A 10,896-nucleotide genomic window follows, 5' to 3' on the forward strand; every position below is an offset into this window, starting at 1 on the left:
CTTTCCCATCAAAACAACTTTCTAAATTGGAACAAAGTAAAAATGGAGAAAGGAGATAAGATGCAAGGCAACCACAGTTTTGCTAAAGAAGATTCAAACGCAAATCATATTGAATTGGATTGTGAATTATGCATTCCAAACGAGTTAAAGAAAAATAAAATGAATCTACCCACTGTGCTAATTCTAATCCAAACCTATAAAATGATTTATGCTGTCAAAATAAAAAGTAATTCAATGCAAATTTCCTTATTATTATAAATCAGTTTTGATTAGATTTGCAGGAAAGGAAAAAACTATGGGCAAAAATACAGGATAATTTTTAAAAAAGAATTTTTAACCTTAAAAAAAACGCCTCTTAGCTTTATCTTCCAAATTTAAATGCCTGCATCACAGATATAAAGTTAAATAAAAGAAAAAAAGAATAGATCTTTAATCTTTTCTAACACTATATCTATCCGTCCAGAAACTTGAGCAACTCCCAATGGACCAATTAATCACCTAGTGACTAGAGTAATCTGATAAAATAGATAGTTGTTTTAAGAGAAAAGCCAATATTACTAAAATAAAAATGTTACGGTTATTTTAGGTACAAAACCCATGTATATCCACAGTTTTCTGTATTGTGGTAGAGTTTCCTGTCAGAAAAACATTTCAGATCTTTAATGTATGTTAAAAATAGGATTGTTCCCAAGGACAAAAATATTTCTGTGGTGATGGAACTAGAACTAATGCCGTTACTTCCAAAGTTATCAAAAAGATCTGCATACAACAAAAATTATGTTTCTAACTACGCTTCCCCAATATTGTTTCTCTGTGAAAGATCTTCAAAAAATATGCAATTGGTTTACCTCCAACCAGTCCCTATCTTAGTAGGTCTGTAAGATTTCATAGAATTCAAATCAACTTAACAAGCCCCATAAAGTAGACTTTCTCCATTGCTTAAATATGCTTTTAATATTTGCAAACCAAAAATGGCAAAGTATTAATATTCTTACTTAAACACATTTCTTCCTTTAAAAAGAATTAAAAGGATTACAAAGCTATTTAAATTTTTAGGAACATCTTAAGCAGTCCAAACATCAGATTGGTTTATAGTTACTATTGCAAAATAGATCTCCCTAAATAAAAGTAAGACAGTAGCTATTTTACCCTCAGGAATATAAGGAATAAAAACTATACTAAATTCCCTGAACATTAAAAGGTAAGTCCATGAATAATATGTCATCAGGTATTCAAAAGAAAGGTCACTGTATTAAAAATACTTATTGCATTATTATCAAACAGAACAACCATGGTAGAGTCCCTAAATTAATTGCCAATCAATAAAAAGGAAAAAGAAAGAAACATCAACAGACAGATAACTTATTTGGTCTTGGTTTCGAAACAAAAGCATGTAATCAAGACACAGCCATGACAACAGGCAGAACAATGAAAGCTGGAAAATCAAATGTATCCATACAATGGTAAGAAAGGAGATCACACCATAATAGTAAGGTCTAAGATAAAGAATATGAAACACTTCAAAAATTGGCATGTCATCCTTGCAGAGGGGCCATGTTAAACTCCTCCATATCTCTGTATCTTTTTGGTATCAATCCAATTTTAGTCCAGAAAATATAGTTCTCCACATCACACATCACATGTAGTTCTCCACATTACAATATGTCCCCAATAAAAAGATAAATCCAAATAATTGTCCAAGTTTAAAAAGATTTTTCAACTCAAAAAGAAAAATAGTAATTTTCAAAAGTGATATTGGTAAGGTATCCCAGTTACAATAGAATCAATTTAATGGGAACTGATAACAGTCTAATCACCACGTGTGGCAAAATGCTGACACTACAACCTGCAAGAAGTTCCATCTATGTTCAAATAAAGGAGGGGGGAAAACAAGAGAACCATGGAGGGGGGAAGACTAAAGACAGCAATCACAAGATCCAGTGAGACCATGAGATCCTGCGCCCAGAAAATGTCCAAACTCTTTATGATGAGATCCTTCCGATTTAGTACAAAGAGCTTATCGTTGTGAATAATCTCACCTAACTCTGTACTGCTTCCACCTTCATAAATGCTGCACTATCATATTCGTGGCTTTTAAAAGCATACATCATTATTTTCAGGAGAATATGATTAAATTTAATGATTAAAAGGAAGGCTGTGGGCCCATGCCCATATATTTTAAGCACCTAGCAACTAGGGAAGTGCAGTTTGATTCATGCATGAATTGATTTGTAACACATCAGTGATGATTCACAGATGCAACTGCAAATTGAATTGCTCCTTAATTGAAGGTGCTGATTAGAGGTCAAATTGAATCAGCCATGATTTGCTGCAGATCAATACATTTTAATGTGATTGGCCATCTTGGTGGGCTTTCCCCCCTTGCTGATTGGTTTCCTGGCAATGGCTTCCAATTGGCTTGATATCTCCTTGCTTCAACAACCTTGCTGGCTTGTTGTCATTCAAATCAAGTGCTGGCATGGGCAACTGTGCTCTCATTGGCTGGGAGGAGGGAGCAGGGCGGGTTAACACTTTTGGAGGGAATTTCGAAATGTATTCAAAGTGACTAGGAGGAAGAGAGAGAGAGACCTTTTGAAGAAGAGGATATATGCTGACAGGAGGAAGGAAAAACAACAGCAAGCATACAGTGTAGACATAAGCTCTACCTCAGCATCTTCTTTAGCCACTTTTTGACTGTGAGTAAACTTTGCAATGAGTACACCTTGCAATGCAGAATGCAGTTTGCAGAGCAGACCAGAATAGTGAGTGAAGCACAAGTTACTCATAGTTTCACTCTTATGGAATAATGGGGAAATTGAATCACCTTATTGTTACTTAAGGGTAGCTACAAGGCACATTGAAGTGGGTTTGGTGGTACAGAATGATGGGTTAAACCTACCACCCAACCCACAAAAGAAGTGTGAGGTTTTTAACTGTAAAAAACCAAAAGCCCCATAGAAAGCTAGGGTATTTAGGGGGCTAGTTTATTTTAATTGCTGGTTTGACAATTTCTTTTGTGGGTTGGGTGGTAGGTAGCATCCCTCATGCCCTACCATCCAACCACTTTGGTGTACTGATGTCCTACCCATGGAGAATAATGGGGTGATTAGAGTTCCCCATTGTTACCTATGGACAAATCCCAAAATATTCATGAATTTTCAATTCGACTCATCAAACCCCCTGGCAAAGGCCATTCAGTATAATGAATCAATTTGTTCTTTTGTGATTCAAATCAAGGCTGAATTAAATTGCAAAACAATGATTCATGCACATCCCTACATGGCTCTCTCTGACCCAGCAGCTATATCCAGGTTTTTAATGACGTAGGAGGGAAAGCCCTCCAATCCAGATGCTGCTTAGCACAGGATCACTGCTGTTACCTCCTTCTGTTTGTAGCGCATGCACGAACATAAAAGAGAAGCACACACAGCTCCCATATTTGGGTAGAAGGCATCTCCTACCCAATTAATCATCATGAGAACATCCCTAATGAAGAAGCAGTTAGTGAGGATTGGGGCTGGGAATGTGTAAGGGTTGTCCCACTCCTAGGCATCCTTGATTTCTTCACTCAGATCTGTTTTGACAGGAGCTGAAACAAAAATCACACTTCTTCAACAGGTTCATCATGTGATAGCATGGGGGATAGCATCTCTTTGGGTGCCATGGGAGAAGAAATATCTTACGCCATATTAATGCTGAAATAATAGTGTTTTATTGTTGTTGAACAAGTTCTTAAAGCATATTGTTTCAAGTATTGTAAATAAGCAAAGAGGTTTAAGGGTTTTGTCATAACTTACAGATCTGTTGATAGGCCTTGGGCCTGATCCAGAAAGGCTCTTCTTATATTCTTATGGATTGCTTTGCTTTCTCTGTTTAATATTTCTGTTTGTACAGGGTTAACCCAAGAAGTCAGTGATGAGGAATTCTGCAAATTCTTAGGAGGCTTCTGTTTCGTGTTAGGACTTGGTGATTGTGAATCTCCTGGGTTCATTTATGGAAGCTGTGATTCTTGGCGTCTTTGCTGTGTATAGTAAGTGTCATGGATAAATTCATTCATATGGTTGTACTATTCCTCATCACTTCATCTATGATTGAATAGATGAAGTGATCCATCCACAACTGAACTGATAGACTTTTATTTCCATGTAGGTGGGGATAAAATTGAAGCCTGGGGATGGGGGTGGGGGGTTAGTGATTGATGTATGGCCCATATACCTATCTTTTGGGGCCACAAGGAAGTGTATGGGGTGGTTAACTGCTTTTTCTGTGTACATATTTCCTGATTTCACAGCTCCCATCAAATTTGCCTCATAAGAGAAACTCATAGAGCTACGCATATTTTATTGGGCTGGTTCTCATGATCAATGTGATGTGAGGTTAAAGGGAATCTGGAGATTTCTGCAGCATGCTGGATCCTGATTCCCAGTCATGAGAATTTGTGACTTTTCCAGTGCCAACCTGGCATTAAACCCACATTAGAGACCAAAGATCTCAGGTGGGCTTGCCGATGTGGGTTAAATGTCAGGTTGGCTAGGGGAGAGGGGGCCTGTGTTTGCCCCTCTCTCCAGAGGCCCCTTGGAGTGAGGGAGATGAAGAAAATAGGGAGGTGTGGCTCTGGGGGGCCCTGGTTCTTTGAACCCACCCACTAAATTATAGCTACACCCCTATTAGCTGCCTAATGCACCACTCCTTGGAGACACATCAACTTCCATTTCTATATCTAAATAATCCATTTTAATTGCTATTTTGGAAAAACGTCCAAATAAATATATCAAGGTCTCCATGATAAGTTTAGGCATTTTAAAAGAAGTGTCCTTGTCAGCTCCAGATAAAGTTGTTTCCCTTAAAGGGCTAGAGAGTGAATTTGCTGAGTCATCCATAGGTTGTGATAAAAAATCCTTCACACCATTTAAGTTGGATGGGAGTCGGATAATTTATTACAGACACAATTCAGTTCTTGACAAGCCCTCATTGTACTCCTCCTCTGACCCTCAACTGACTTATCAGGGTTATATGCCACCTCGACATTCACTGTGTTTTCTACATTCAAAGTACTTACAAACTGAAATGGTAAGTAGAAGGAATCTATCTTTGCTTGTGCAGCAGTGTCGTCTGTTTTTGAAGATTTATGAGCTCTGCCAGAGTCTTGTATAATTTTCTATAAAAGATTGGCTTTTTTTCCTTGTGTAATTGGCTTCTTAGGTTGTTTCCTCCCCATTACTGCCAATCTGCAATCTGATAGTACTCCTTCGAAACTCTCCTTGCGTCCCTTACAAAAACTACCAAGTTGGAGAGGGCTTATCTTGAAAGGGTCCTTCAAAGACATAAACATCCATAAAAGAGAAGGAGAAGTCTGTTAGTAAATTAAAAAGTTAAAAGGGAAAAAAACTAAAGGGAAAGACCTACAGAATGGAGAAGCTCAGAAAAGGACAGCCTGCTACCATGAAAGCTAAAATCCACCTCCTGGAGACACATCAACAGTGCCAGAAGATAGCACTGCCAACGACTTTTTGCACCCTGAAGTACTTGTACTGCACCGTGAAGTACTGCACACAGTGGTGTAAGACAGCAGTAGTTAATATAGCCCCCTGCTCCCCAAGGGCCAGCACATTCTACACCCCCAAATACACAGCCTTCCTTGTTCGTGGTACCTGGGCCCTCAATAAAGAGCTAGTCCCTTAAGCTGCACTCCCTTCTCTTGAAAATGCATCACCTGCCTCTCAGCATTCCTTTCCAAAGAGGAATGGTCCCAGACTGGATTCCCAAGTTACAGTAGCACCTTTTCATCTCCAAAGTGTGAGAGCTTTGGCCCCATAAAAAGTGGGGAATACTCTCCCACTGTATCCTCAAACCAGAGCAGGTTAGTCATTCACCAGCCATCCGTGTGGACTCTTCATTCAACCTCAGAAATTAGTGGATTTCTCGGCAGAAATTAAAGCAAAGTCCTCTCAGTTGGGGGGAGGGCACCAAAGTCAAAGGTCATCTTGGGCACCCTGAGGATTGCACCTTTTAATTTAAACAGAAGGGAAGCCTTGGGGATGAGACCTTTGGGAAGAGTACCTGACATCCTGACTAAAATTACTCAAGGATATCCCATAGGAATTACAAGGACACGTGAGTCATGTCAGGATGTCAGCCAGTGCCTTGCATTGGGTGTTGAGGATTCAAATACAAACTGTGGCTTTCTTTACAGTCCAGCACCGTCAAGCTGATGGAGCCCCAGAATCCTTCTGAATTGGAAGATTGTTCTTGGTCTTCAACAAACACCTGATCCTCCTTCAGTGCTAGCTGTGTGCTCCATTTGCTCCTGCTCTAAAAATCTATTCTTCAAAAAAGAACCTCTTTGCGCTTTTTGTTGATTCTCCCTCAACTAATAAAAACACATTACAATAAGTTTGTTTTGCTGATACTGGCTTGAATCTTGGGAGCTATGTCAACATGTTTGGTGTGCACCTAAAGCAGATCCCTAAAAATATAAAATGTAAATAAGTTGAAGACTGGGAATATGCACAACACCCATGAAGCCTCTCCAGACCGAGAGGATTGATGGAGTTCCTTCTTGAGTATAACCTCAGCAGTAGAGATTTGCACAAAATTTGATGCTACAGTTTTTGAATAACAGGAAGGAATGACTCCTTTCCATTTTGTTCCACGGTTTGTGGTTTGTTTTGTACTTGCCTTGTTCTGTGTCCACTCCAAGCTCTGTTAACAGTTAAAAATTTAACAAACTCTGAAAGGCAGGTCTGAGGAAAGGTTGTCAGCTGCCGAGTTTTGGAGGGAAAGTTATTAACTATTTCTATTGGTTGTCTCCAGGCAGAGAAGGAAAGAAGGTTCTAGCTACCTAAGGGAACAAACGTTCTCATTTGGTTGAGTGCATTGCATAAAGTACTGCGAGGCACTCTTTGTGCCCTTGAGGATGGTTTAGAAGACTCATCCACTAGTCCAGGATGTTTCTGAAGCTGCTAAGAAGCTCATGGCCACAAGTTGCTTCATGGGTGTCACAGCCTTCCTGTGGTAGCTTCACTGGTTATCAGTCCACTTCCAGGCTAGATTCAAGGTGTTGTTCTTGACCTTAGGCTGGGATACCTGTCAGACTGTATACACCCATATGAACCTGCCAGGACCCTCTGTTTGCCATCTCAAACCCTCCTCATGACCCCACCACTTACAGAGCTCTGCCTGGCGGGGGCTAGAGACTGGGCCTTTTCAGTTGTGGCCCCCTGACTTTGGAATGTTCTCCCAGAAGAGCTTTGCCATTCTTCCTCCCTCAGTGCTTTTAAGAAACTGAAGACAGATCTTTTTAGAGAGGCTTTTAAATATTTTATCCAGTGTGTATATCCGGTAAGTTTCTTAGTGTTTAGCTTTTGTGGATAGCCTTCATTTTGATTCAAAAAATGTTCATTTTAATTGTGGTTTTACTGTGTGTGTGTGTGTGTGTGTGTGTGTGTGTTGAGCGAGAGAGTGGGGGGGGAGTTCTATATTGTATCTATTTTATTAATATTGTGAGATAAGACCTTACATATGAACATAGGAAACTACCTTTATACCAAGTGAGACAACTGGCCCATCAAACAGAGCCTGATTATATTCAAACCAGTTCAAAGAGGCTCAAAGGCTCAAGCCTCCATTTTAAGTGCTGGTGGCTATTTTGTGACTGTTCAGTCACTAGTTGTGATTTGCCGAGCTCCTGCTTCCCTGACTGGCCAGATGTGTTTGCAGTGGTGCTAATCCTGGATAACTGGCACCTTATTGGCCCTGAGAAGATCCGACTGGATGGAATGTAACTGAATGGGAGAGGCGGGTCTGTAGGTAGACAGGCGCCAAGCCCCGCAAGTCTTTGAAGGTCAAAACCAGGACCTTAATTTGAACTCAGTAGCGAATAGGCAACCAGTGCAATGACTGGTTATACATAGTTCAGAAACTTTAGTTAGTCCAAACTGTGGCAGCCAGATTGGTCTCTGAGGTAACTCAGAGTCAGAGATACCACATCATTGCATTGACTGTTGTTATGTTTCTGGGTGAAATAGAAAGTGCTGGTTATCACCTTTAAAAAGGGATGTGCATGAATTGATTTTTGACAATTCAATTTGTACCCGAAAAGAATCACCCCCGATTTCTTAGGGGTCCGAAAATTCCCCCCAGAATCATCCCAGCTTTGATTTGTACCCGAATTTTCCAAATCCAAATCTGAATTGATTGGGGCAAAAAAGGAGTTCCTCAGGCAAAAGAGTGCAATGGCTGGTAGTGCCCAATGGGTGGAAGCTACTACCCAATTTTAAATGAAATTGTGCAAAGGGGTAATTTTAAAGGCTTTTTTGGGAAGTCTTTAAGCTTTTTACCATAGGGAATAGTGGGAATTTCAGCAGCCTTATAGCTGGACATGGGGGCTCCAGGGTGGCCCAGAGTGGGTTGTGGTGGGTGGTAGTGCCCAATTGGTGCAAGGAAGCTACCACCGATATTTCAAAGAAATTGGGCAAAGGGGTGTTGTGATTTTTGTTTGAAGTTGGCATGTCTTTGTGGCAGATTTGGGACAGAAAGAGGGTTTGGGGGGCAGAAGAGTGGGTCAGGTAATAATGCCTCAGTGGGTGCCTGCTACCGCTCACATTTCAAGTAAATTGGTGAAAGGGGTGATTTTACAGGTGAAACTCGGAAAATTAGAATATCGTGCAAGAGTCCATTAATTTCAGTAATGCAAATTAAAAGGTGAAACTGATATATGAGACAGACGCATTACATGCAAAGCGAGAGAAATCAAGCCTTAATTTGTTATAATTGTGATGATCATGGCGTACAGCTCATGAAAACCCCAAATCCACAATCCCAGAAAATTAGAATATTACATGGAACCAAGAAGACAAGGACTGAAGAATAGAACAATATCGGACCTCTGCAAAGTATAAGCATGCATATGTATTCAGTACTTGGTTTGGGCCCCTTTTGCAGCAATTACTGCCTCAATGCGGCGTGGCATGGATGCTATCAGCCTGTGGCACTGATGAGGTATTATGGAAGACCAGGATGCTTCATTAGCAGCCTTCAGCTCTTCTGCATTGTTTGGTCTCAAGTCTCTCATCCTTCTCTTGGCAATGCCCCATAGATTCTCTATGGGGTCAGGTCAGGCGAGTTTGCTGGCCACTCAAGCACAGTACACTGTATACTTTTCAGAGGTCCGATATTGTTCTATTCTACAATCCTTGTCTTCTTGGTTCCATGTAATATTCTAATTTTCTGGGATTGTGGATTTGGGGTTTTCATGAGCTGTATGCCATGATCATCACAATTATAACAAATTAAGGCTTGACTTATCTCGCTTTGCATGTAATGCGTCTGTCTCATATATCAGTTTCACCTTTTAATTTGCATTACTGAAATTAATGGACTTTTGCACGACATTCTAATTTCCCGGGTTTCACCTGTAATATTCTTCTGAAGTTTGTGTGTCTTTATGCTTTTCTCCATTGGGAATAATGGGGATTTTCAGCAGCCCCTAACTCCACTTGGGGGGCACAAGTGTAGCCCAGAGTGGGTTGTGGTGGTGTAGTACACATAGGTTGCCAACCACCCCCAGAAGTGCAAGTCCATTGGGCACTGGGTTTTGTCATTTTCAGTCTCTGAGGTGTTCTGAGAGTTGATTCTCTGGTAGGAAATGAGAGTGAATTGTCTCATTTCCTACCAGAGAATCTACTCTCAGGAACAAGCTTAAAGATGTGCAAACTTCAGAAAAAAAATTGGATGGTAGCTTCCAAACATAGGGTAAGGGTGTGCATGGAACCGCCTGGCCACCACACATGCTCAAAATGCTCAAAACAAAATGACCACCGTGTATGCTCAAATGGCCTCTTTGAAGCCTGGTATGCAGCAATGAAAGTCCACAACCCAGCTGTCCTGGTTGACCCAGTTTCCTTTCAAACTCTCGTTCAATTCAAACCAACCCAGTTTAACCAGTCTGAGTTCAAACTAGCTAGGCCGAAGTTCAAACAGAACTCGTCTGAACCAAGTTGGGGCCATGCTTGTAAAGGGGAATAGTGGAATCCCCTTTACAAGCATTGCCCCAAACTGGTCCGTGAACAGGTTCAACCCAGTTTGATGGTTGAACCAGAGCAGGCCTGGTTTGGACAGAATTGGAACGTTCTGGAGGAGTTCAAATTTCAAATTGGTCTCTGGGGCACGTTATATTGGTCTCTGGACTGGCTGCCATAAACGCCTTAGGTCCGGGTTACCTTAGAGAGCACCTTCTTCTACATGATCCTCACTACATATTAATGACATCTGAGGAGGTCCATCTCCAGTTACCACCGGCCCGTCTGGTGGCAACTCAAAGGCTGCAGCTTCTCCTGGGCTGTGGAACGCATTTCCTGCAGAAATTTGTAATCTAAGCCTTCAGGAGAGCCCTTATGCCCAATCTACTTGGCCTGGCTTTCCAGGGCTTTGCAATTGTTTTTAAACTGCAAATGTTTGGCCTGATTTTCCAGGGTTTTAAACCTGTTTTAAATGTTTTAATTGTCAATTGGTTTTATATTGTTTTTATTGTTTTTGATTTTAACTGTTAATTGGTTTTATACTAATTTTATTTTAATGTAAACTGCCCTGAGCCAGTTTTGGAAGGGCAGTATTGAAATCAAATGAATGAATGAATGATAAAGAAATTTTAAACTAAACTGATCAAACCAATTCCGTGCACATCCCTAATCCTGTTGCAAGCTTTCTCAAACCTCTACAGGGGTTGCAGTGGTCCATGAAATTTATTCTCCTTTCACTAAGTGGTCTCCTTTGCAGCAAGGATGGTGCTAGTCGGAGTCATGTTGCACTGCCTCAACAAATTCTTAACATCTATACACTCAAATCCTGAACAGGATCAGGAGCGTCTGTTTCTGAGACCAGGAGGAGATTCACATA

The 10,896-nt window shown here is 40.7% G+C and overlaps 1 long non-coding RNA gene and 1 pseudogene across 1 annotated transcript; one reads left to right on the forward strand and one right to left on the reverse strand.

Moving 5' to 3' along the window:
* Positions 1–1,504: 1,504 nt before the first annotated feature.
* Positions 1,505–1,625, reverse strand: LOC128341354 (uncharacterized; annotated as a pseudogene).
* A 538-nt stretch (positions 1,626–2,163) lies between these two features.
* On the forward strand, positions 2,164–6,372 carry LOC128340886 (uncharacterized). Its single transcript, XR_008314060.1, has 3 exons — positions 2,164–2,696; positions 3,895–4,030; positions 6,194–6,372. It is a non-coding gene; the product is annotated as an uncharacterized LOC128340886 (long non-coding RNA).
* Positions 6,373–10,896: the final 4,524 nt, after the last annotated feature.

This window comes from Hemicordylus capensis, chromosome 1 (genome assembly GCF_027244095.1).
Source record: "Hemicordylus capensis ecotype Gifberg chromosome 1, rHemCap1.1.pri, whole genome shotgun sequence".
Classification (NCBI taxonomy): domain Eukaryota; kingdom Metazoa; phylum Chordata; class Lepidosauria; order Squamata; family Cordylidae; genus Hemicordylus; species Hemicordylus capensis.